This window comes from Pseudorasbora parva, chromosome 18, assembly GCF_024679245.1.
Source record: "Pseudorasbora parva isolate DD20220531a chromosome 18, ASM2467924v1, whole genome shotgun sequence".
NCBI lineage: Eukaryota > Metazoa > Chordata > Actinopteri > Cypriniformes > Gobionidae > Pseudorasbora > Pseudorasbora parva.
In genome coordinates this window covers 25,239,098-25,263,020 of record NC_090189.1, presented here as the reverse complement: position 1 = coordinate 25,263,020, position 23,923 = coordinate 25,239,098, and the positions used below count along the sequence as shown (strand labels likewise).

General features: G+C 42.1%; 2 long non-coding RNA genes across 3 annotated transcripts; both read right to left on the bottom strand.

Annotated features, from left to right (window-relative positions):
* Positions 1–633: 633 nt before the first annotated feature.
* LOC137046568 (uncharacterized) lies at positions 634–14,674 on the bottom strand. Of its 2 annotated transcripts, none has more exons than XR_010899005.1 (3): positions 14,338–14,674; positions 9,977–10,140; positions 634–690 (listed from the first exon to the last, which is right to left on the bottom strand). It is a non-coding gene; the product is annotated as an uncharacterized lncRNA (long non-coding RNA). The 2 variants fall into 2 exon arrangements; XR_010899004.1 differs by lacking the exon at positions 634–690 and adding an exon at positions 4,203–5,095.
* An 882-nt stretch (positions 14,675–15,556) lies between these two features.
* LOC137046435 (uncharacterized) lies at positions 15,557–22,274 on the bottom strand. Its single transcript, XR_010898962.1, has 3 exons — positions 21,567–22,274; positions 20,252–20,436; positions 15,557–18,547 (listed from the first exon to the last, which is right to left on the bottom strand). It is a non-coding gene; the product is annotated as an uncharacterized lncRNA (long non-coding RNA).
* Between the last annotated feature and the right edge of the window lie 1,649 nt (positions 22,275–23,923).

Sequence of the window (23,923 nt, the reverse complement as noted above, 5' to 3'; positions counted from 1 at the left end):
CAATATGCAGAAGACATTCACAGAAAACAAATGAATCATACATTTCTCCTAGTACATTTTACAAGATCATTAACAATCAGATTCCATTATATAAATGCATCTTTGGCCCAAATAGATCATTGCTGCTGGATTAACAAGCTAAGCCCGTTCAGCTGGTGACCTTATTGCTAGTTACCAGTATTAGGCATGTTTTGGGCCTTTTCTTGCTGGTTTTGAACCTCCCCGGTGGAGTGAGTGTAAGACCAGAGAAAGCTGTATTATATAAATAATATATAATATATATATATATATATATATATATATATATATATATATATATATATATATATATATATATATATATATATATATATATATATATATGGTGTGAAAAGGGAAAAACATCCAGTGTGCGGCAGTACTGTGGGCGAAAATGCCATGTTGATGCTAGAGGTCAGGGGAGAATGGGCCGACTGATTCAAGCTGATAGAAGAGCAACTTTGACTGAAATAACAATTCGTTACAACCGAGGTATGCAGCAAAGCATTTGTGAAGCCACAACATGCACAACCTTGAGGCAGATGGGCTACAACAGCAGAAGGGGAAAATAGGAAAACAAATAGGACAAAGAGGCTACAATTTGTACAAGCTCACCAAAATTGAACAGTTGAAGACTGGAAAAATGTTGCCTGGTCTGATGAGTCTTGATTTCTGTTGAGACATTCAGATGGTAGAGTCATAATTTGTCATAAACAGAATGAGAACATGGATCCATCATTCCTTGTTACCACTGTGCAGGCTGGTGGTGGTGGCGTAATGGTGTGGGGAATGTTTCCTTGGCACACTTAAGGCCTCTTAATGCCAATTGGGCATCGTTTAAATGCCACGGCCTAGCTCAGCATTGTTTCTGACCATGTCCATCCATTTATGACCACCATGTACCCATCCTCTGATGGCTACTTCCAGCAGGATAATGTATCATTTCACAAAGCTCGGATCATCTCAAATTGGTTTCTTGAATATGATAATGAATTAACTGTACTAAAATGGCCCCCACAGTCAACAGATCTCAACCTAATAGAGAATCTTTGGGATGTGGCGGAATGGAAGCTTCGTGCCCTGGAGGTGCATCCAAAAAATCTCCATCAACTGCAACATGCTATCCTAACAATATGGGCCAACATTTCTAAAGAATGATTTCAGCACCTTGTTGAATCAATGCCACATAGAATTAATTAAGGTAGTTCTAAATGCGAAAGGGGGTAAAACACAGTATTAGTATTGTTGGTGTTCGTAATAATCCTTTAGGTGAGTACTTCCATATATATATATATATGAAGTATGCAATTTAAGATTCAGCCACTAATTACTAGAAGGAACTTGAAAAACTTGAATGCTGGCACCAGGGCTGTACAAAATTAAGAATTGGCTTCCTTTCAGTTCATGAGGGTGAATTTGAATCAAATTGGCCACATTACAATTCAAAGAAATTCAACACAAGGTAATGCATTCTGAAAATTCCAGTGTTCTTACACCTTGGTATATAAATGGAAAGTTAATGTAATAAATAGTATACATGTATAATAGTATACAAGTATACATGAAATAAGAATATTTGACATTTCTGATAGACACATCTGTCTGTCTGCTGTAAAGCCTAAAAAAACTTTTCAAAATTCGAAAGCCATCATTCAAATTCAGTCTCAACCTTTAATTAATTTTAATTCTACTTAGATAAATTAAAATGTGCATTGCAGTACTGCATCCTGTTTGCTACCTTATTTCAAAATATAATTGTGAATTCATAAAAAAAATATTTAGAATACATCGAAGTACACTTCTATTTAGAGTGTTGTGCCATTGTTTACTTTGATGTCAAAACCAACAAACAACAAAACACCTTACAAATAAAAATACTAAACAATTCCAGGGGACACTTTTAATATTTTGGAAAACATGGGTTGTCAAGATTATATTGTCAAACACAAACTTTATTTGGAAACACAGGGCAGAGAATGGGGTGATGAAGATGCACTTGTATAACAGTGAGTATGGCAGATGAATAACAATCTTGATGGTTGTCTTACAGAAGCAGTGTGGAGATGGAGAAATGGACACCTTAGAACTGGGATGAAATGTATGTAACGAAAGCCAACATTCTGAGTCTGGGATGAAGTTGTAGGAAGACAGGAACACAATCTAGGAAAACCAAGGAGATTAGTTAAGTCAGTGTTTCCTAGTACAAGGCCAGACAAGGACTGAAGGTGAGCTGTGTGAATATATTGCGTGCTGCTGATGAGGTGATTGATGAAAGGTGCAGGTGATCAGAACTCTGGTGATTGGGATCACTGTGTAGTGGAAGTGAAAGATCCTGGCTGGTCCGTGACATTACCCCCTACTCCAGGCTCCGCTCTAGCGACGGCCGGCCATGAGGTTGAGAAGCAGGCCAATGAGAATAACGTTGGTGGAATTCCGTAAGGAAAGTAGGATCAAGGATGTCAACTCTGGGCACCCATGACCTCTTTGTGATCATACTCTTCACAATCCACCAGATATTCCTGTCGGCCACCACCATGACGGGAGTCCAGGATTTCTCGGACGGTGTAGATGGGATCTGCTTTAATCTAAGGTGCGGGGGTCAGGTCATCAGTGCCAGACTCTGTGAGGTAGTGAGGTTTCAACATGGATACATGGAATGCAAAGTGATTCTCTAGTGAGGAGGTAGCTGCAGTTTATAGGTGACTGGAGTGAGTTGTCTCTCGACCTGGAAGTGGCTGATTTATCATACACCTTCCACTCCATTTGCCCACTTTCTTGGGGATGGTAGCTGGGTATCAAACTGATGGTCACACCTTGGAACGGAAAGAAAGCCGTTGAAACACGTGAGATAATTTGAGTCCTCAATCTGAAACTATATCTTCTAGGATTCCAAAATTGTGAAATACCTGGTAAGTTTCCTGGGCTGTTGGAAGTCCTTTTAAGGAAATCAGTTTGCAGGCTTTCCAGATTCTATCCACCACCATGATCAGGATGCATGTGTTTCACCACCATGATCAGGACGCATGTGTTTCCTCCAGAAGGTGGCAGGTCAGTAATCAAATCGTCTTTGAGGTGTGACCATGGGGGTCGAAGAATTGAGAGAGGAGGGAGCTTGCCAAAAGTGGTGTGGAACCTTGGAGACTGCGCAAAGTGGGCCATCAGTACCGCTGTTGTAGGAGCGAGCGGGTTTGAGTGGTCCCTGGGCGGCCAGTACCCACAGAAGAATAAGGTGACTCAATAAAAGGGATGCAATGATTCTTGGGAACGAAAAGACGGTCAGTAAGACAAATAATAATAATAATAATAGATTTTATTTATAATGCACTTTTCATTCCGAAGAATCTCAAAGTGCAACAAGGGGGGGGGGGGGATAACAACAAAAAATGAATAACAAGTAAAAATATAGAATACTACAAACAATCAACCAACACAGAAAACAGAACAGAAAACAGAGCTGATGGTGAACAGAAACAGAGCTGATGGTGAACAGAAAACAGCTGATGGTGGAAGTCTCTGTTAGCTCCGCAGCACACTGGTCCACTCCATGTTTCAGATTTCTCCCAGCGGCAGTGTACCGATGACATCGCCGAGGCAGGACAGCTGAAGACCAGATGATGGGTCTTCATGACGATTCAAACGATGGGGATCGCTGCAGCACCATGCAGGAGGCAGAACATTCCTCCGGGCACTTCTGTGGACACACCGGGGTCGGCGCAGAAGTCCAAGCCGCTCCACGGCCGCAATGCAGGACGGAACAGCGGCGCAGCCGAGAAGCGGAACATCCCAACATCATGCCGGACGCCGATTACGATGGCCCAGATGACGCTAGCCCGGTGCAAACTTCAGCCACCATGCAGCTTAAGCCCAAGGGAGTCCACCAGTGAGCAGTCGCGGCGAGAAACATCAAATGTCCTCCAAAACCAGAACCAACCAACCGCAGCAATTCAAACGTAAACATTAGAAGCGGTGGAAAACGGCGAAACGAGGAACAACGTCCTCTCAGTGGCTGCCAGCAATCAGCAACAGCCCCAATTGTAGCTCTGACTGTTAGACTAGTCACAAACATAAGGAAATAAAATAAAATCTAAATCTAATAGTACATTAACATGATCATTTGTGGGTGGAGAAGCGGCGAACAGACGACGCCAGCGTCCTCTCCCCCACGTTGCCTAGCAACCAGACACTCCTCATATCGGCTATATAAACTATATAAACTATTACAAACCTATTCAGGAAGTCTTGGCGTACCCCATTCATAAAATCTTGGAAAATGGAGGGGGCATTGATCAGGCCGTACAGCATTACAAGAAACTCGTAATGCCCTGTGGAGTGATAAAAGTGGTCGTATGGCACAGATTCAGATTTGATTGTACACGCTTTGGAGGTCTAACCTGTCGAAGATGGATGCTCCACAAAGTTGTTTCAGAGCCGGTAGGATGGGGGTAAGTGGATAACGGAATTTTTTTGGTGATCTTGTTTAGAGCCTGGTAATTAATGCAAGGTCACAAGCCTCTATCCTTTTTTTGTGCCACAAAGAAGAAACTGGAAGCAGCAGAAGTGGATGGACAAATGTAGCCTTGCTTGAAAGCCTCCCTTATGTACTCTTCCATGGCCTGCTGTTCAGGGATGGAAAGGGGTTACACATCCGCTGGGTACTGACTCACCCGGTTCCAGGTCGATGACACAGTCCCATGGTCAGTGTGGGGGTAATCTTGAGGCTTGTGTCAGCAGAAGACATCAGAGTAGGACTCATAACAGATGGGAATCTTGATAGACTGCTTTTCTAGGGCGTTCAATAGAAGAATTTACTGGTATTGTTACAGGTTGTGGACATTCAGGTCAATAAAGTCGAGGAAAACAAGAATGGAACCAGTTGGGGCCTCATTTTAAGGCATCTCTGCTGTGCCAGGAAAACTTAGGGTGATGCTGAATGAACCAGGGAAGCCCTAGGATGATCGCGACAATGGAATCCTCCAGAAACGGGGAGTAAATAGAACAGGTCGTCGGGAGCTGGAGCTGTCTGCAGTGGTCACCGGAGATGAAATTGCCGGCTGACCCTGCATGATGAGAGCAGTGACTGTAACGACAAGTTAAGCAGCAATCAATTTTACAGTAGTGGACAGAGGAGAGGGTGTAACTGCTTTATTCATTACTGAACTCACTAAGGCCGCATTTACACTGCAGGTCTTGATGCACAATTCCGATTTGGTGACTATATCTGATTTTTTTGACGACTCGCGATATGCAATAGACGCAAACTAAATAATTAATCAATGTTTTGCTTTCTACACTTTTCCACACATCTTTAAAGATCAGCAAAACATTTATCTCGTAATGCAGAGAAAATGAGAATAGCCCTTGATCACAGTTCGTGTCCACCTGAATTGAAATCATTCGCTTCAGTCCCTTTTTCAATGACGTACGACTAGCATTTATTTGGGAATATCAATTTGACCGCTTACATGGCAGCTGCAAATGCATTCATATTTATTACCACACATGAGTGAGGCCTGAATCTGATCTGAGGATACTGGAATTCATGTGTTTTTTTTTCCTGCTTACATGTTCACATTTTATATCCGATCTGTGCCAAGTGAGAGGAAAAAATCGGAAAATGGGTCACTTGAACCATACAGTGTAAATGGGGCCTAAGAGACAAAGGACGAATGGAACAATATCATCAATATCAGTATCGAGACAGACGGGTGTTATCCACTTGCATGGCTTCTGGTTCTGGAGGCAGCAATTTCTCTGAATGGAGGGCAGGGTTAGACTCAAACATCAGATTTTCTTCATAACAGCTTTGAGCTCTGTGTGCCACACAACTAGATGGAACATCATCGTAAATAGCTAGTTGAAGATGAAGCGCTGGATTTAAACCTTGGCAATAGATGGTAATTAATGCCTTCTCATTCCATCTACTTGTAGCAGCAAGAGTTCAAAATTTTAGTGCATAATCTGTAATCGAGCTTGTACCTTGTCGGAGTTGATAAAGCTGCTAGCTGACTGAAGAATCTCCTGCAGTACGGCGAAACGCCTCCTTAGAATGTGCAACAAAACTTTGAAGAGTCGCGGTGGCCAAACCAGATAGATGAGAAATTATAAAGGATATCTTAGACCGATGGGTGGTAAACAGCTGAGGCTGCACTTTCAATGGAAGGGAACATTATAAGAGAAAACCATTGCAGTCCTCCAGACCAGAAAAGGGCACTGGCTTGACCATGGGACTGGCAACACAGACAAGTGAAGCAGGGACGGTGGTGGAAGTGATGGTAGTGCTCGGTGCTGCCCTGGGTTTTGATAACTCTCTTCTGAAAAGGATTACAATGATTTGGATCCACATGCATTTTTCACATTCTGTCAGGATATACACAATGTTAGTGAAGATCCAAACACACACTTTATTTGGGAACACAGGGCAGAGAATGGGGTAATGACGATGCACTTGTATAACGATGAGAGAGTCTTGAGGGTTGTCTTACAGAAGCAGTATGCAGATGGAGAAACAGACACTTAAGCAGCCAGGATGAAAGGTTTGTAACAAAAGCCAACACTCTGGGATAACCAAGGAGATCAGGTAAATGAGTCTTTCCTAGTACAAGGCCAGACAAGGACTGAAGGTGAGATGTGTGAATATATCGTGTGCCGCTGATGAGGTGACTGATGACAGGCGCGGGGTGATCAGAACTGGTTGCGATCACTGTGTGGTGGAAGTGAAAGAGCCTGGCTGGTCTGTGACATATATGAACAAAAACCAGGCTATATATTTTCCCTCCCATTCGTTGCCGAATTAAATATGCCATACTAAGGGTTTTGTTTCTGTAAACATAAATGTATTGTTGATATAGATCAACTATTGTTTTGTAACACCACTTCACTATAGATTAGAGGTTATTTTTGTATTATTCTGTTGTGTTTAATTGTTAGAATAAGAATCTAACTCGATTCTGTCTGGTTCTGGTTTCCAGCTTCAGGGTAGATGGGCGTCAGTGGGCGGCCATTTTGTGATGTGAGCTGAGGAGAAGAGCATGTCCTGCGCTCCCTCATGGATCAGCTCAGATGTTTTCACTCCCTCTGCTGTGCACCTGGGAGTGAGGGCCATGCGTATCTGGCGAGGAAGAGAGAGCTGGCGGGGGGTGGGGGGGTTGTAAGAGGAGAGATAGATATATCCCCGTTCAAGCCTGTGACACATTAATTATTAACAAACTCAGAGTAAATGCGTAAACTCTCTCGCTCCTGTCCTCTCATCCTTCTCTCCTCCACTGCTTGCCGTCTTGTCTTCACTCATCCAGTTGCTTCAGCACTGTTTCCAACAAACACCTTTCCCTCCTTTTCTCTTTCTCCTCTGCATAGTCACCCTCTCTAAACCTCTGTTTTTTTTCAGTGAGTTTTCCCTCGTTCTTTTTTCTTCTTTTAGTGAAGTGCAGTGTGCTGCTCGTAAAATGAAGTGGAGCATGTCGATTGGGGGGGTGGGGGGTGGAGGACACGGAAGGGGGGTGGGGGGTGTGTGACAGCGGTGTCAGGCACAAGGCCCCAAGAGAAGGATGGAAACTCAGAGAAAAAGAGAGAGAAATGGATGGCAGGAGATGGGCTCTGTGACTAGTTTCAGGTGTGGAGCTTGGAACAATAAGCTGAGGTTCAGTGGAAAATTCAACATGAAACTGCCTTCGCAACACATTTTTACTTCCATATTGTGACGTGTTTCAGAGTGAAACATGATAATCAGTGAGAGGGCTGTAAATAATTGAATCCATTGCCAATTGATTAGATTGTGAGGTGGTTGGAGTGGAAGGTATAAAAAAAATGACATGAAATGGTGAAGTCAATCAAGTAACTTGTTTTTTTTTGTGTGCAAAAATGTGCAAACAAATTTAAATTTCGTGGAATGGTAGATTGTCACCAAGGCACTCAAAAACAAAGTTGTACCATTAAAAGGGACACGTCATACCATTTCTAGCCCCAAAAGATGCATATAGGAGTAGTAATATGTACATTTAAGGTACTACTATGCACCCTTTTAGAGGTAAACTAATTAAACTACTTTAGTTGTTAAGTTTTTTTCTGAAAGGGCAGGACAAAGTGTTAAGTTCTGATCTCCATCTTTATCTAATATCATATATTTTTATGTTCACACGGAAATTGCAAATAACCTTTTATTCTCATTGTGCCATACATCGATCAGGCATAACATTATGACAGATGAAGTGAATAAAATGAATCTCTTTATCACTGCACCTGTTAGTGGGTGGGATATACTAAGCAGTAAGTAAACATTTTGTCCTCAAAGTTGATGTGTTAGAAGCAGAAAAAAGGGGCAAACTTAAGATTTGAATGAGTTTGACAAAGGCCAAATTGTGATAGCTAGACGACTGGGTCAGAGCATCTCCAAAACTGCAGCTCTTGTGGGGCGTTCCCGGTCTGCAGTGGTCAGTATCTATCAAAAGTGGTCCAAGGAAGAAACAGCGTTGAACAGACAATTTAGTCATGGGTCGCCAAGGCTCATTGAAATCAAACAAGTTCAATCCATGGAGTCACCACCTCGCAACTTACAGGGCTTAAAGGATCTCTCACCTTCAGGGGTCTCCATACCTCAATGGGTCAGGGCTGTTTTGGCAGCAAAAGAGGAACCGATGCAATATTAGTCTTAATGTCATAATGTTATGCCTGATCGGTGTATAGTGAAACAGTTTTTCTAACAAGAAAAAAAAAAGATTTATGATGGGACTTGATTTTGTCAGGAATTGTTTGGATTGTTATCTTTTCAGGAGTGCATTAGTGCCTGCCCACTTTTAGCAGCGGAAGTATTTTTTCCATAAATATTTCTCACAGGGATTTAAAAAAAGTCTTTGTTAAAGCATTAAAAGCCATGCACCAAACCAACTAGCTACAAATTAAATAACATCAGACACTTTTATTTGAAGCAAGCTACAAGACTGTGTAATGGGTTTAGTGAGGTAAAGAACTACAATCACATGAAGCATTGCATTTGACAATTGAATTAAAAATGATGGACAAATATGAAACTATTCATTTAAAGTTGTTGGTAATAATATGAACAGAAAAAATATATATATTTTAGGTCTACTAAAAAAAAAGGAATATTGACACTGTATATGCATTTATGGAGATACATATGAAGATGTTGCAAGTTATGAAAACCAAATTTAGATTAAAGTAAGTTTTTGAAATTAATGTATCTTGGATACTTGTAAGGATACCGTTATATATTCTGAAAGCAAGTCATATTTTCTTGTCATTTTTGTTGCCAACTAGATTTTTTAATCTCGTTTTTTGTTTTAAGGATAGATCTCACACAATTCTGTTAGATTTAACCGTTTTTTTTTTGTTTGTTTGTTTTGTTTGTTTTTTGTCTGTACAAGCTGTGAAATTAGATTCATGGGTCACACTTTAGATTAGGGTTCAATTCTCACTAATTACTGCTCATTAATAGTTAGATAGGTATTGGATGGGATTATGGGATGTAAAATAAGACATTAATATGTGCTTTATAAGTAGTAATAAATAGGCAAAATACCAGTAATATGCTAATGAGCAACTAGTTAATAATGAGAAAGAGATCCTAAACTAAAGTGTTACTGATTCATGTTTAAAAAGTAACATTCCAGCAACTTTCTAAACCAAAAAACAATACACACATATACACTCACACAGACATCAGTCCTCGATTAACTTCTACCACACTGTAACCTCTCCCTACTTTGCTTTACTTGGACCCTGTCATGAATGTAGTCTCCATGGACACTGTCTCCATGGGCATGGTCTCTACGGACAAAAATCTCAACACACTGCTTTGTGTATGTGAGTTTGTGAGTTTGCAGGTGTGTGTGTGTGTGTGTGTGTGTGTGTGTGTGTGTGTGCAGAATGGTATCTCCAGACCAACACTGTAGCTTTCATCAGTGCGCCCTTGAGTAGGCCGCTTTCACACGAACAGACTTACAGGACACAGACTCCCCGCAGATGGAAAAACCCGCTGCTGCTGGGACAGGAAGTCCAGAAGCTGCAGTGGTGAGGTCATCCCTTCACTCCCGGACTGGGACTACGGCTAGAGACTGATCAGCGACCACAGAGTTGAAGGACACAGGCACACCCTTCAGATGTAAACTGTGTGTGAGAAAAATAAAAAAATAAAAAAAACAAGCTGCGGCCTTCATGCCATCACCTGGACAGCAGTAATGGAAAACAAGCACAAACCATTTGTTTTTCATTTGCGCAAAACTATTTTTGCTCTCCGACACACACCCACTCAGAAACACGCACACGCGCGCCGTTGACACACATCGCGAGGACAGCTGCAGTGAGCGTGGAACAGAGGACAGTGTCTCTGGCCCTTCGGTCTACCTCACCATGGCAACACTTCCTCCTGCGCAGACGTTGGAGCTGGACCCGATCTACACACATATACACACAAACTAACGCAGTTTAAATCCACTTAACTGGCCTATTTTCAGAACCTATGAGACATAAAACTAATGTCATGATCTCAGCAATTGTATAACCCTCTGAGGGACAGCAGGAAGTTCACAAAAACTTGTTTAGTGCCATGTGAATTTCTTATTCTTACCACCAAAGCAATTCAAGTCTGAAGTACCACTTTCATGTTTTTGTCACAATCACAGAGGCTTGCATTCAAATATAGCAACAACAGAATGATCCTGCATCACTCTGAAGGGGTTTATTCTGCGATAACAACCGGCTGGATGTACATTATCCGTTTATTGCACGGCTACTTGTCTCAAGTAAATTAAACACAAAATATTGTCTCAAGGTTTAACATTTTATTAGCTCTTCCTCAAAGCTTCCGCAAAGAAAAACAGTTCCTAACCGCTTTAAGCCTTTATCTATAAGAATTTTTTTTTAACCATATATGTTGAAATTAATGCTGAAAGGGATAATTCACCAAAAATGAAAATCAGCCCATGATTTACTTACTTTCAAGTCACATTTTTCTTTCAGACGAATAAAGTCTATATTTAAAGCTCCCATGGTACGATTTTTTTATTATTTTATAATGTTTCCTGAGGTGTATTTATATTGTTAGTATGGTGTTTTTACATCAGAAAATGTCCTAATTTAAAAATAAAAGGCATTTTTTTTTAAATACTGATATAAACCCTCTGGCTTGAATGATGTTTTAAGGGGCGTGTCTGCTGTGAGACTTTAGTGAAAACACCCACTGTTGTGATTGGCTGACATCTTTGCATTTGTAATGAGATTATGTGGCAAAGGGGGCGTGGTTTAGTCAGACACAAGCAGCAGCTGAAGCACTGACAGTCCTGTCCAATCTTTCCAGAGCTGGGGAAAGATTGCTGAGAAAGTGTTATTGTACCGAGTTGTTGATAGAGTACCGAGTTTATTTTGTTTGTATCTGAGAGCTCTGAATAAACACGAGTGAACTTTGAACACTTGTACCAAGTCTTTCCGAAAAAAAACGAGCGGCTGGATGCGTATCGTGTGGGCGGAGCTAAAGAATGACGAGCGCACACAAAGAGATGACGTACAAGCGTGGAGAAGAAAACGCTACCCTAAATCAGATTCAACTAATACATATATGATCCAGAATCAGATCCGGAGGCTGAAATAAACTGAACAGGAGAAACAGCAACAGCACGACGTCCGTCTCTGTGGTATGGACTGTATTTAGTGGTCTGTCAACATTTGTGTGTGTTTACTCGCAGTTTATGCGAGTGACATGTTTCGGTTTATGGACTATTGTATTCGACTAAACATTAGCAGTAGCAAGCAAAATGGTTTTGCACGTCAGACTAAGTGTAACGTTATACATAGAACAACAATAGAGTAACCGTTAGCGCATTTGAATGACGAAGCACGCTTTGTGAAAACTTCCCCTAGGTTTATTTTGGGTGGTTTTACAATAAACAAACTGACACCTATAGTGGTCAGCTAAACAAATGTATTTAAACACACACCATAGATCGCATGCTCCATTGATAAATTAACTAACGTTATACACGATCGTGTTGTTTACTGATGTTTACTTACGCGACGATAGCCAACAACATTTGAAGCAGTTTTACTCACCGCGCACGACCGTGAACCTATATGGCTGGGACCGTTCTGTCAAAAACACACTTCTTTGATAACTGTTGATTTCGTGAAGTCCTGTGACAGCAGTGACCGTGGAGATCCATTTTTACGACGAGACTGAAGCATGATGTGACGCTTCTCGTCATTTCTGCGTTCAAATCGGTTTAAATGCAGCGCTGCCTTCCCGGAATGCTGTCGCTTGACATCACCCATAGGAATAAAGTGAAGTGCGGTGCCACAGAAGTGTTGCTCAGGCGACTGGATCTGCACCTTGAGAGCAGTGTTTATGTCCGTGCATTTCCTCTCTCGCTCTAGTCACGCGCGCGCGCGCACCCTTCCGGGAGAAGAGCCTTTACGGCCCATACAAGGACCTTCCGCTCTGTCGACGTCAAGCGGACCCATACACGAAAAAAACTCTCCGAAACTTGAGAGAAACTGGAAGGAGAATTTTTGACACAGAAATACTCCATCAAACGTCCAACATTAGTTTTTGAAACTTTGTCTATGATTAGGATGGGAATCCAAGTCTTTAACAGTGTAAAAAGCTCAGTATGCATGAAACAGCATTTCACCCCCACTTTAACCTCCAGAGCCGTATGGAGCACGTTATTTGACGGACAGATGCATTTTTTATGGACGTCAAAAGCAGAGCTACAACTACTGCCATTAAAAAGCTTGGATTAGCCAGGACTTTAAATATAACTATAATGATTTTATTTGTCTGAAAGAAGAATGTCATATACACCTAAGATGACTTGAGGGTGAGTAAATCAAGGGCTAATTTTCATTTTTTGGTGAACACCTTGACGTCTTCTTCCTTTGTAACCCGTGGTGGTTTCAGTCACAAGATGGCACCAGACAGTCAATGACAGTAGAGTGACAACATTAAGCATATAAGTAGTACCGGTCAAGATAACTTAGTCCAGATAGCGCTGGAATGCATGATTGACCAATTAGAATCAAGTATTTCACAGAGCTGTGTAACAATAAGAGTTGGCCCACCCTTTGCAGCTATAACAGCCTCAACTCTTCTGGGAAGGCTTTCCACAAGGTTTAGGAGTGTGTTTATGGGAATTTTTGCCTTTGTGAGGTCAGGCACATTTTGGACGAATAGGCCTGGCTCGTAGTTTACGCTTTATTTAATCCCAAAGGTGTTCAAATGGGTTGAGGTCAGGCCTCTATGCAGGCCAGTCAAGTTCCTCCACACCAAACTTGGTCATCCAAGTCTTTATGGACCTTGCTTTGTGCACTGGTGTGCAGTCATGTTGGAACAGGAGAGGCCATCCACAAACATTTCCCACAAAGTTGGGAGCATGAAATTGTCCAAAATGACTTGGTATGCTAAAGCATTTAGAGTTCATTTCACTGGAACTAAGGGGGCAAGCCCAACCCCTGAAATACAACCACACAACATAATCCCCCTCCACGAAACTTTAAACTTGCACAATGCAGTCAGGCAAGTACCATTCTTCTGGCAAGCTGCTCGGCCATGGAAACCCATTCCATGAAGCTCTCTACTCACTGTTCTTGAGCTAATATAAAGGCCACATTAAGTTTGGAGGTCTGCAGCTATTGACTCTGCAGAAAGTTGGCGACTTCTGCACACTGTGTGCCTTAGCATGCGCTTACCCCAATCTGTGATTTTACGTGGCCTTCCACTTAGTGACTGAGTTGCTGTTGTTCCCAATTGCTTCCACCTTGTTATAATACAACTAACAGTTAACTGGGGAATATTTAGTAGTGAGGAAATTTCACAAATGTACTTATTGCACAGGTGGCAACCTATCACAGTACCACGCTTGAATTCACTGAGCTCCTGAGAGCAACCCATTCTTTCATTTTACTTGCTTGATTTTACACCTGTGGCCATGGAAGTGGACGAACACCTAATTTCAATGATTTGGAGTGGTGTCCCAATACTTTTGGTATGTGCTCATGCTACCAGTTTGAAAGTCTACTTTGGACAGATTGGAAAACCCGATCTAATCAGTCTAATCACGAGTTAGTGAGACTTTTTACTTGTCACATTTTTACACACCTGCATGTTTATTTTATAAAATGATTCTGTGCATGCAGACACCAGGGAGCAATGTGTGCGAGATTCACACATATTAGAGAGAGAGAGAGAGAGAGAGAGAGAGAGAGAGAGAGAGAGAGAGAGAGAGAGAGAGAGAGAGAGAGAGAGAGAGAGAGAGAGAGAGAGAGAGAGAGAGAGAGAGAAGTGGGTCATCTGTAACAGAACAAGTTTCTTACATGAGTCCAGCCTTCATATCCTCTCTTCACCTCCAGACATTTCTCTTCCGTCTTCCTGTTTCTGTCCCTTTAGTCTTGGTACTCATAGTTCCTAAATGAAATGCAAATATGTGGTCACTCTGTTAAGCAATAATTAACATTACAATGTTTGGTAACATTTTCTTTGAAGTCGATGCTTATAATGAATTATAGCTCCATTTATTCTTCTTTATGAGTAAGTATTACTATTCTATAAATATTTTTATAAAGACTCATTAAGCCCTATACTGCATTATAAGTTATAGTTACATTTATTTTATTTTTATAATCACTCATAAGTCATGCATTTGCTTTTCAACGGGCATGCTCATAATCCATTATTCCCTAATTTTATAAGCATTAATTAGTCAGTCGTATGGTTATATGAATGAATTTATAAAGATACAACCTGCATTTCTATAATGTTATTATATTATAGTTACATTGACAGTAATTCAGATTAATTTGAGTGCTGTCAAACTGATTGATCACAATGAATGACATCCAAAATGAAAGTTTGTTTTCATAATATGTGTGTGTGTGTGTGTGTACTGTGTATAATTATTATTATTATGTACATATTAATACACACATGCATGTGTATATTTAAGAAAACAAATACATATTACATTATATACATGCAAATATTTCTTATATGTATGTATGTATGTGTATTCAAATATACAAAGACATCAGATGCAAGTCCGTCTGACAGTATTCTTAAAAATAAGCATTATCGTAAGGCTTCTATGTACAGATTTCTACCTAAGTACCGGTACTTCTGAATAGGCTGAGGCTGGGATTTAGTGGGTTTGAAGTGAAAATATTTTATGAAAGTATACTATATGTGGAGAGCATTCACTCAGTATTGTTATCTCATTTTTGACCGAAGTGGCTTTTAGAGGCTTTTGCATCTGAAGTCTTCATACATAATTATGCACGATACACATTATGGAAACACAAACTTTTATTTTGGATGCGATTAATCTTGATTAATCGATTTGACAGCACTAAATTAGTTCTGTCAAATAAGTAAATACATTGTTATTAATAGCCATATTGGGCACTTCTAATTACTTATTGTGAGCGATAATATAGTCACTAACCCCTATAAATGCATCATTGATGTCTTTAAGTATATGTGAAAACAGGATGAATTTTTCCTAAAGTATATGTTAAGAAATCATGAAGATGTGCTCATTATACATTTTATATTGTTGTTTTGTAAATGTAACTAATAAACAATAATTCCAGTAATAAAAACAAACAGAAATCATTAATACAAACAAATTATATTTTTTTTAATGTTGCATACTAAGCTAAACACTGCAACAATATTTTAAAGTATAATTTCAAACTGCTACAAGTAATACCATGACTGAACAGATATAGATTTTAACAAATCAAAATGACCATACATGAGCTCTAATGCAAATGTAAGCCATTAAAGACATAATTCATAATTGGCACAACAAACAAGTGTCTCTAGAACTATTTTGTATTCATCAATTAAAACTCAGTGTATAATGGACTATGATCATGTGCATTGAAAAGCACAGTAATTACAAAAGTAACTATAACTGTTCATACAATACAGTATATGTATTAAATCTTTATAAATACACTCACCTAAAGGATTATTAGGAACACCATACTAATACTGTGTTTGACCCCCCTTTCACCACCTTAATTCTACATGGCATTGATTCAACAAGGTGCTGAAAGCATTCTTTAGAAATGTTGGCCCATATTGATAAGATAGAATCTTGCAGTTGATGGAAATTTGTGGGATGCACCTCCAGGGCACGAAGCTCCCGTTCCACCACATCCTAAAGATGCTCTATTGGGTTGAGATCTGGTGACTGTGGGGGCCATTTTAGTACAGCGAACTCATTGTCATGTTCAATAACCAAATTATTCGAGATTTGTGACATGGTGCATTATCCTGCTGGAAGTAGCCATCAGAGGATGAGTACATGGTGGTCAAAAAGGGATGGACATGGTCAGAAACAATGCTCAGGCAGGACGTGGTATTTAAACGATGCCCAATTGGCAGTAAGGGATCTAAAGTATGCCAAGAAAACATCCCCCACACCATTACACCACCACCACCAGCCTGCACAGTGTTAACAAGGCATCCATGTTCTCATTCTGTTCATGCCAAATTCTGACTCTACAATCTGAATTTTCTGGACCCATTTTATATAAGGTGGCCTTAAGTACTATGTAATAACATTTTAATTAATAATTTGATACAATGCACTTATTGTGTACATACATGTTTTTACATTGTACTTTCATTTTAAAAAATACCTGTATGTAATTACATCTGTAATTAATTTCTGTAGTTACATTTGTAATTACACAGTTGGCACTTCCCTTCCATCTAACTCTACCCTTAAACTTACCCACACCCCCACACACCTGTCCCTAACTCTATCCATATCCCACCTCAGTATCAGCAAAGGTGTTTTGCAATACAATTTGAACACAGTTGTACTTATTTTTTAATGTAAGTACATAGTACTTAAGGCCACCTAATATAAAGTGGGGCCAAATGTCTCAATAGAAATCGAGACTCATCAGACCAGGCAACCTTTTTCTAGTCCTCAACTGTTCAATTTTGGTGAGCGTATTTTAGCCTCTTTGTCCTATTTGTAGTGGAGATGAGTGGTACCCGGTGGGGTCTTCTGCTGTTGTAGCCTATCCGTCTCAAGGTTCTGTGTGTTGTGGCTTCACAAGTGCTTTGCTGGATATCTCAGTTGTAATGAGAGGTTATTTCAGTCAAAGTTGCTCTTCTATCAGCTTGAATCAGTTGGCCCATTGTCCTCTGACCTCTAGCAACAACAAGGCATTTCGCCCACAGGAGTGCCGCATACTGGATGTCTTTCCCTTTTCACACCATTCTTTGTAAACCCTAGAAATGGTTGTGCATGAAAGTCCCAGTAACTGAGCAGATTGTGAAATACTCAGACTGGCCCATCTGACACCAACAACCATGCCACGCTCAAAATTGCTTAAATCACCTTTCTTTCCCATTCTGACATTCAGTTTGGAGTTCAGGAGATTTTCTTGACCAGGACCACACCCCTAATGCATTGAAGCAACTGCCATGTGATTGGTTGATTAGATAATTGCATTAATGAGAAATTGAACAGGTGTTCCTAATAATCATTTAGGTGAGTGTATATCTATAGAATAGTAGTACTTATAAGTATAAAAGGGGTTATAATTCATTATGAGCATGGACTTCACAAAGTGTTACCCAATGGGTTTAACACAAAGGAATCGTTCAAAATGGCGCAGTCATGTTAAGTGAAATTGTCCATTGTAATAGTGTAGGGCTGTAAAAAGCCAAGCTTAAATAAAAGCTTTCTGTTGAACACTTGAACCCAATGAAATTTGCATGGGAAAATCTTTCACCCTAATGTGAAGTTCCCAATTGTTTGGATTCCTATTGAAATGACTGTGCAGAACAATACATATGCGAGCACACATTAAGACCAGGAATATTTGATAAATAGGGTGCAATTCGCATAGACTTGAAATGCATAATACAAGTAATTTTTCTATCTCTTCTAGTGTAAACAGAACAAATAGGATATTACCTTCAATGGAAAAAACATATTATAGTATCAAAAAACATTGGAATACCAAAGTACAGTTCTTTACAGTACCTTTTAGACATATACTGCAGTAACCAAACCATACCATGGTGTATCAAAATCATTAACCTGACTTCAACAGTATGTTTTTTTAAGTGTAATACCAAACAGTGAAGGTCAACTTTAATGTCCGAGTTCTATGAGAAAATAGATAATAGTAAATTATAAAAGAACAAACAGAGGCAGTGTTTTCTAGCATCCTGATAGCATGTAATTATTCCAGCAGGTATGAAGGAAACTGTTAATGTTATCTGCCTCATTGCACTTTCAAGTGCTTTTTAAACTGTCCCTGCCGTACGCAAGCTGAGATGAAGGGAGAATCATCTACACCTCGCACACACACAAACCCACACAAACAGGGTCTCTCCCCCTGCCCACTTCCTCTGCAGCCCATGGTGTTTCCGTTGGGGTGAGAGAGTGCCAGCTCCGTCCCCCCCTGCTCCCCAGTGGGGTCCTGCCTCCTGGCATCTGTCAGGGCAGCTGTCTCTCTGCTCATACCGCGCCCGTCCTCCACGCAGCACTGCACGCTACAGACACACACACACAGGTTTACTCAGAGCAGTGATCATGCCGCACACAAGCACATGCTAACACACACAGTTTACTTTAGGCAGAAGTACAGATTTTTTTTCTTTCTCTCAAATAAACTCAGCCAAGCCTGGAATGATGGGAGTGACATCTGCAAAACTGACATACAAATTAATTTACATAAATAGTACAATACGTGACTGTGCTGCAGGACCATGTGTCAGGTAAGACCAACATGAACACGACAGCTTTAGCCACTGATTTGGCTGGAAATAATGACACGCAGGTGAAAACACAGCGGTGGCTGATTGCAATCTTTTAGCACGCGCGCACGCGCACACACAGACGTAGACAGCTAAAAATCACATCATGATGGGTAGCTAAAACCAAAAAGCACCCAAACAATCAGTGGAAACATGCAACACCTGAACATTTCTTCAAAAGGAGCTGTGAGCGTGGTTGTGTTTATGTGTTAGAGTGTGTGTGAATGTGTGTGTGTGTCCAGGTGTGCAAGCACCACAGGAGGTAAAAATGAGAATGTGAGGTTCGCAGGTGTTAGCGAACACTCCGTCAAGCCCTGTAAACATGCACACACATGTAAATGAGAATAAAGGATAGCGCAATGACTAAACATAAACAGTTTTATAACACTTTAAAAAAGTTAGCCACTTCAAACCTCAGTGACTCAAACACATTTAATGAAGTTTCTTGGTCACTTTTGTGAACGCATACACACACACACACACACACACACACACCTCCTGTTAATAGGGAGGGGGCAGCCAGCATGGATGCGGCCCTGATTAATTGGGCGCGACACAGGGAAGTGGGTCTGGAAACTACCTGGCAATTTCCTGCAACCCCCCCGCCCCCCCTTCTCTCTCTTCCACTGCCTGTCTCTCTCTCTCTCTCTCTGGAGTGAAGAGAGTGGGCAGGTGGGCTGCTGGGAGGAGTGGCGGCAGCTCTGCGTTGATATTCCGCTGGCGTCCAGCTTGCCCGTCGCCCTACATAGCAGGCGCTCCCTCTGGCAATGCCTGGCTTGGCTCTAGGCTCAGAGCTCCGCACACTGCGGCTCCAACAGACTTTACACACATGCACACACAACTCGCACACACCGCTTAGAAATACACATGAAGAAATATGCTAACCTTCAGCCACGCTCATTCACATGCACACTACAAAGACAAAAAACAGGCCAGTGCTGACCAGAACTGGCCAAAGATGGAGATATTTCATTGTGCTGTGAATGCTGCAGTGGGTATGAGCTCCGGCTGGCACCTCTCTTCTTGCTCTGGCCAGTGTGCGAGACAGATAGAGGAAAAAGAGAGAGAGCGCACCATCGTGTCTATACTGCAAGCAAACAGCGCATCCAAAGTAGTTCGCTCCCATTATAATCAACAAAGCTGTTGCGTGCTAGCAGGGTAGCTTCGTTGATTATAATGGGAGCGATCTTGTTTGGTCGCACAGCTTTCAACAGAGTCAAGGGAGAAAGAAATGAAACAGAGGAAGAGGAGGAGAGAGATATATTTTCCCCTTTTTCTGTGCGAATTACCCTATGGAACAGGACGGAGGCTGCCTTAATGAAAGCACAGGAAGAGGGCAGCAGCTGGTGGCGTGTGTTTGAGCCGTGAGGATAAGACCCTCGCGCTGGGCTCGCCAGGGTCTTTCTACAGAACCACTCGCGCACACACACAGGCACACACCCGGAGAGACTGAGCTTCTTTGTCCGATTTGCTGCCGCCCATGCTGGAAAAGGGCCCGGGCCGCAGGGGCCTGCCTGCCTGCCCAGGAGCCAACAGCACTGCCTCAGCCGCAACTACAGCCGAGCGCAAATCCAGCCCAGATCAGACCTCTCTCTCTCTGCTCCACAGCCCCAACACCACCACAGCTTGAAAGGACAACAACAAAAACAAGAGAACAATGTAAGTTAAGGGAAAGAACATGAGAAACTGAGAGATTTAACTGATCAATAAGCTTAATCTACATACTGGTGTAGGTGTCATGCCTTGTATTCGAAAAAGTAAAATGTTAGCTAGCATTTACAATTACCTCAGAATGACAAAATCTCAAGATCTCATTTAAGACCAGAGCAGAAAAAAGTTCACAGGGATGTTACAGACAGATGTGGGGCAGTTTGGTTCCCTGCAGCCCACAGCTGGAGAGAAATCTTTCAAGTTTTCAGCCATCTAGGTCTCGCAACATAACCGCATAAAATGTTTGAGAATCCAGAGAGGGTGTAACATGTCACAGCATGCGTGTGTGGCATGCTCATATCTGTCTGTATCGGCACACACGTGCCGCGTGTTTCTTGAGCGGCGTGGTGATAACAGTCGGTGAGATGAAGGAGAGGAGGGTGAGGAAGAGAGGGAGGATTTGGGGGATGGGGGCTGGAGTAGGTCTTAGGGGCACCAGGCAGGCGTAGATCCAATTACTGCCCCCCCACACTGAGTCCTTTGTGTGTGTGTCCCTACTGATAAATGAAGCTCTGAGGCTCAGCTGGGCTCACGCTCAACAGCTATATACCAGCATGCATTGCAGCTTCTGCAAAAGGATAGGCATTGCAGCACAAGCCAAGTTCACATGACCCATATGTGTGCGCACATGTTTGCATGCATGTGTACTCTTGGTGTTGTTGCAATGGGATTTGAATAGATTCTTGAGAAATGACATCACAGGTTTTGGACAGAGAAGCAAGAAGGACCTGACACCATGATAACATCAAAAGTCGCCCCAACTAATAATAGCTATCCGTTAATCAAGTTGCATTTGCGGTTTAAAACACACTTCTGGCATCTTCAGGTCTCTAGCGCATTGTCAGCAATAACAAACTTGGTAATAAAAGCGGTTGTGCCTCTCCATTATGTACTCTTTGGTGGTAAACTGTGATAATGAACAATTTGTTTATGCATACAGATGTCTCACTGTGCACTTCATTGTGACTGAAGTTCATTGTGATGCATAATAATGAGTTGTGGTATGCTGCCACCCTTTCAACCGGTTTAGTTTTTAATCACTCACCAATGCGAGACACCAATGTGTCCTCAGTGTGATGTCCATTGACGCATAGTCCTTTGTACCCTTAACTCCTCTCCAGCACACAACTCTTGCTGGCCAATGGCATTTCTTAACAACGGCAGCCCTCGTCCCACTGGCGACGCCATCCCCCTGAGAGCCCCAAGTCTCCCTCAAAGTCAGAACCACAATCTCCTGGCAACAGTTCAAGCCTTCTACATCTAACACCTCCGGTCTCCTGGCAACCGTCTTCATAGTCCTTGTCACAAGCAGTGGCGCCTGTGCTACAAGCCGTGTGGCCACAGATGCTGGTGGCGCCCCCTTGAGATTGGGGGTGTCACCACAGGTGTGGAGGTTAGAGGAATGACCACTGTGAATGAAGAGTTGTGGACTGAGTTTGTTCCAACCAAAAGAGTGGAGGCCAATCATACAATCATACTCCACCTCCTACCCTGCCAGGCGTCATCCTCCACCAACCCCACGGAAGTCTGTCTCCTAGCAACACTGACTGCGTGCACTCCAGGAGGGATCCGGAAGTCCACATGCTCAAGCGGTGCCGTTCTTGGAGAGCATGTCAAAGCACCCCCTCCAAATTTTTCTTTTTTTCCTCTCTCTCCCTTTCCCTCTCTTTGGTCTACTCCAACTGGCTCCCACGCACAGATTTGGAACGGCTCCTGCACGCAGAGCCTGGGATGAAAATAACAAGGCCACAAAAATCTCCCACTTTACAGAGTTTCTCTCTCTCTGCCACCTATCTCTCTGTTATGAGTAATGAGCTAATAAACTCAGACAGCTCAGGACAGTTCAGGACAGTTCCGAGGTGCAAAAAAGGGGTAAATCTCAATGTTAGAATAACTCCAGATTGTCTTGGTTTGGAGGACTGATCGTTTTGCCCGAAGCTCTTGCAACCTATCCTCGCTCCTCTGACCCCTTTTCACCCATGTATTGTGACACTACTATTGCAAGTCAATTTAAGGGCTGCAATTGCTGTCAAGTATCTCTACTCTGAGAAGGTTAGCTGTTTTGCTTACTTGGAACAATTTCTGTGGTACATATTTATGGCTTTGCTTTTGCCAACAGCCTGAAAAGTTTGATTGGGTATCAGTTGGTTTGGGTATTAGCGAGAACTAGCAAAAACAACTCCAATCGAACCCTACCGGCTTGCTCTCCAGAGCCTAGACCAGCTCATTAAGGTTGGCATCGCACTTCTCTACATTTCTGTAAGTCTGCTGAAGCCCCCCCCCCATATTCCCCACCCACTCTCTCTCCTCAGAATTCCCACTGCAGTTCTCAAGTCTCTCCTCAGGACTCTAGAGAATTCTGCTTTCTCACTAGTCGGTGGCGTTCAGTTGGTGAGCAGCTCCAGCCCACCTTCTGCACATCAGAGCACCTCTGTGAAATCCTAATCCCCAGAGCAGGGTGAAACACTGGCCTGGCTTGCCTGACCTCTTTGGTTGCCATGGATACAGCGCACTATAAATAAAACAGAGGTTTTTTAGAGCAGTTTGGCAGGACTGTGCGGACTGGAGGGGTTCACTCTACACCCCCACAACCCCCCCAACCCTCAAACTCTGTTTCCCACCTCTACTATTTAAATTCAAAACTACTATCAGTTGGAGTTTTTGGTTATTCTTGCTTAACATTCGTTGAGTCCAAACTTGAGGGAAAGTAAAACTGACAAGAGGGATAGAGACAGAGAAGGCAAACAAAAAGCAAGCTCTTGAACTGGCCCTCGCGCATGGAGGAAGCCAAGTTGTTTGTGGGTGCCATTTTTGGGAGCATTTAAATCTGTCGAGTGTAAACAGACGGAGCTGTCCTAACGGAGGCCCGTAAAAAAAAAGGAGGCCCATTTTCTTCAAAGTGGCGGCACAGAGGCGTTGAGAGACGAGGGAGGCTGCATGTTTGTGCACTGAATCAGAGCTGCGCTGCAGATTTTTGTCTGGCGAGGCGAATCTCGGGAGGCTAGGAAATAATTTGGTCACGGCTGTGGGAGGTTGCTGGGGGGGGGGGGGGGGGTGCAGGGTTTCGACCGTTTCGCTGCGGTGAGAACACGCTTGACACTTCATTCCTTTCCAGTTAATGCGGCTGGACTGCAGGAGTTTAACCCTCTGTCTGCCTAGGCTTGGAGCTGGACAGAGTCACAGCAAGTGACCAAAGATCTCCACTGGTGCATGTACATTGAGAACTAGTCTGACCGCAGTGCTTTCCGACCAACCTGTGGAAAATCAGAAATATTACTTCTTATACAAGTTATTTAATACAGAAATGAATTGAATGAAAAGCCATATCAAATGTTAAGCACAAATGAGTGCATACAAAAATAAATCACCTTACTGAATACTGAGTTGACATGCATCTTCACA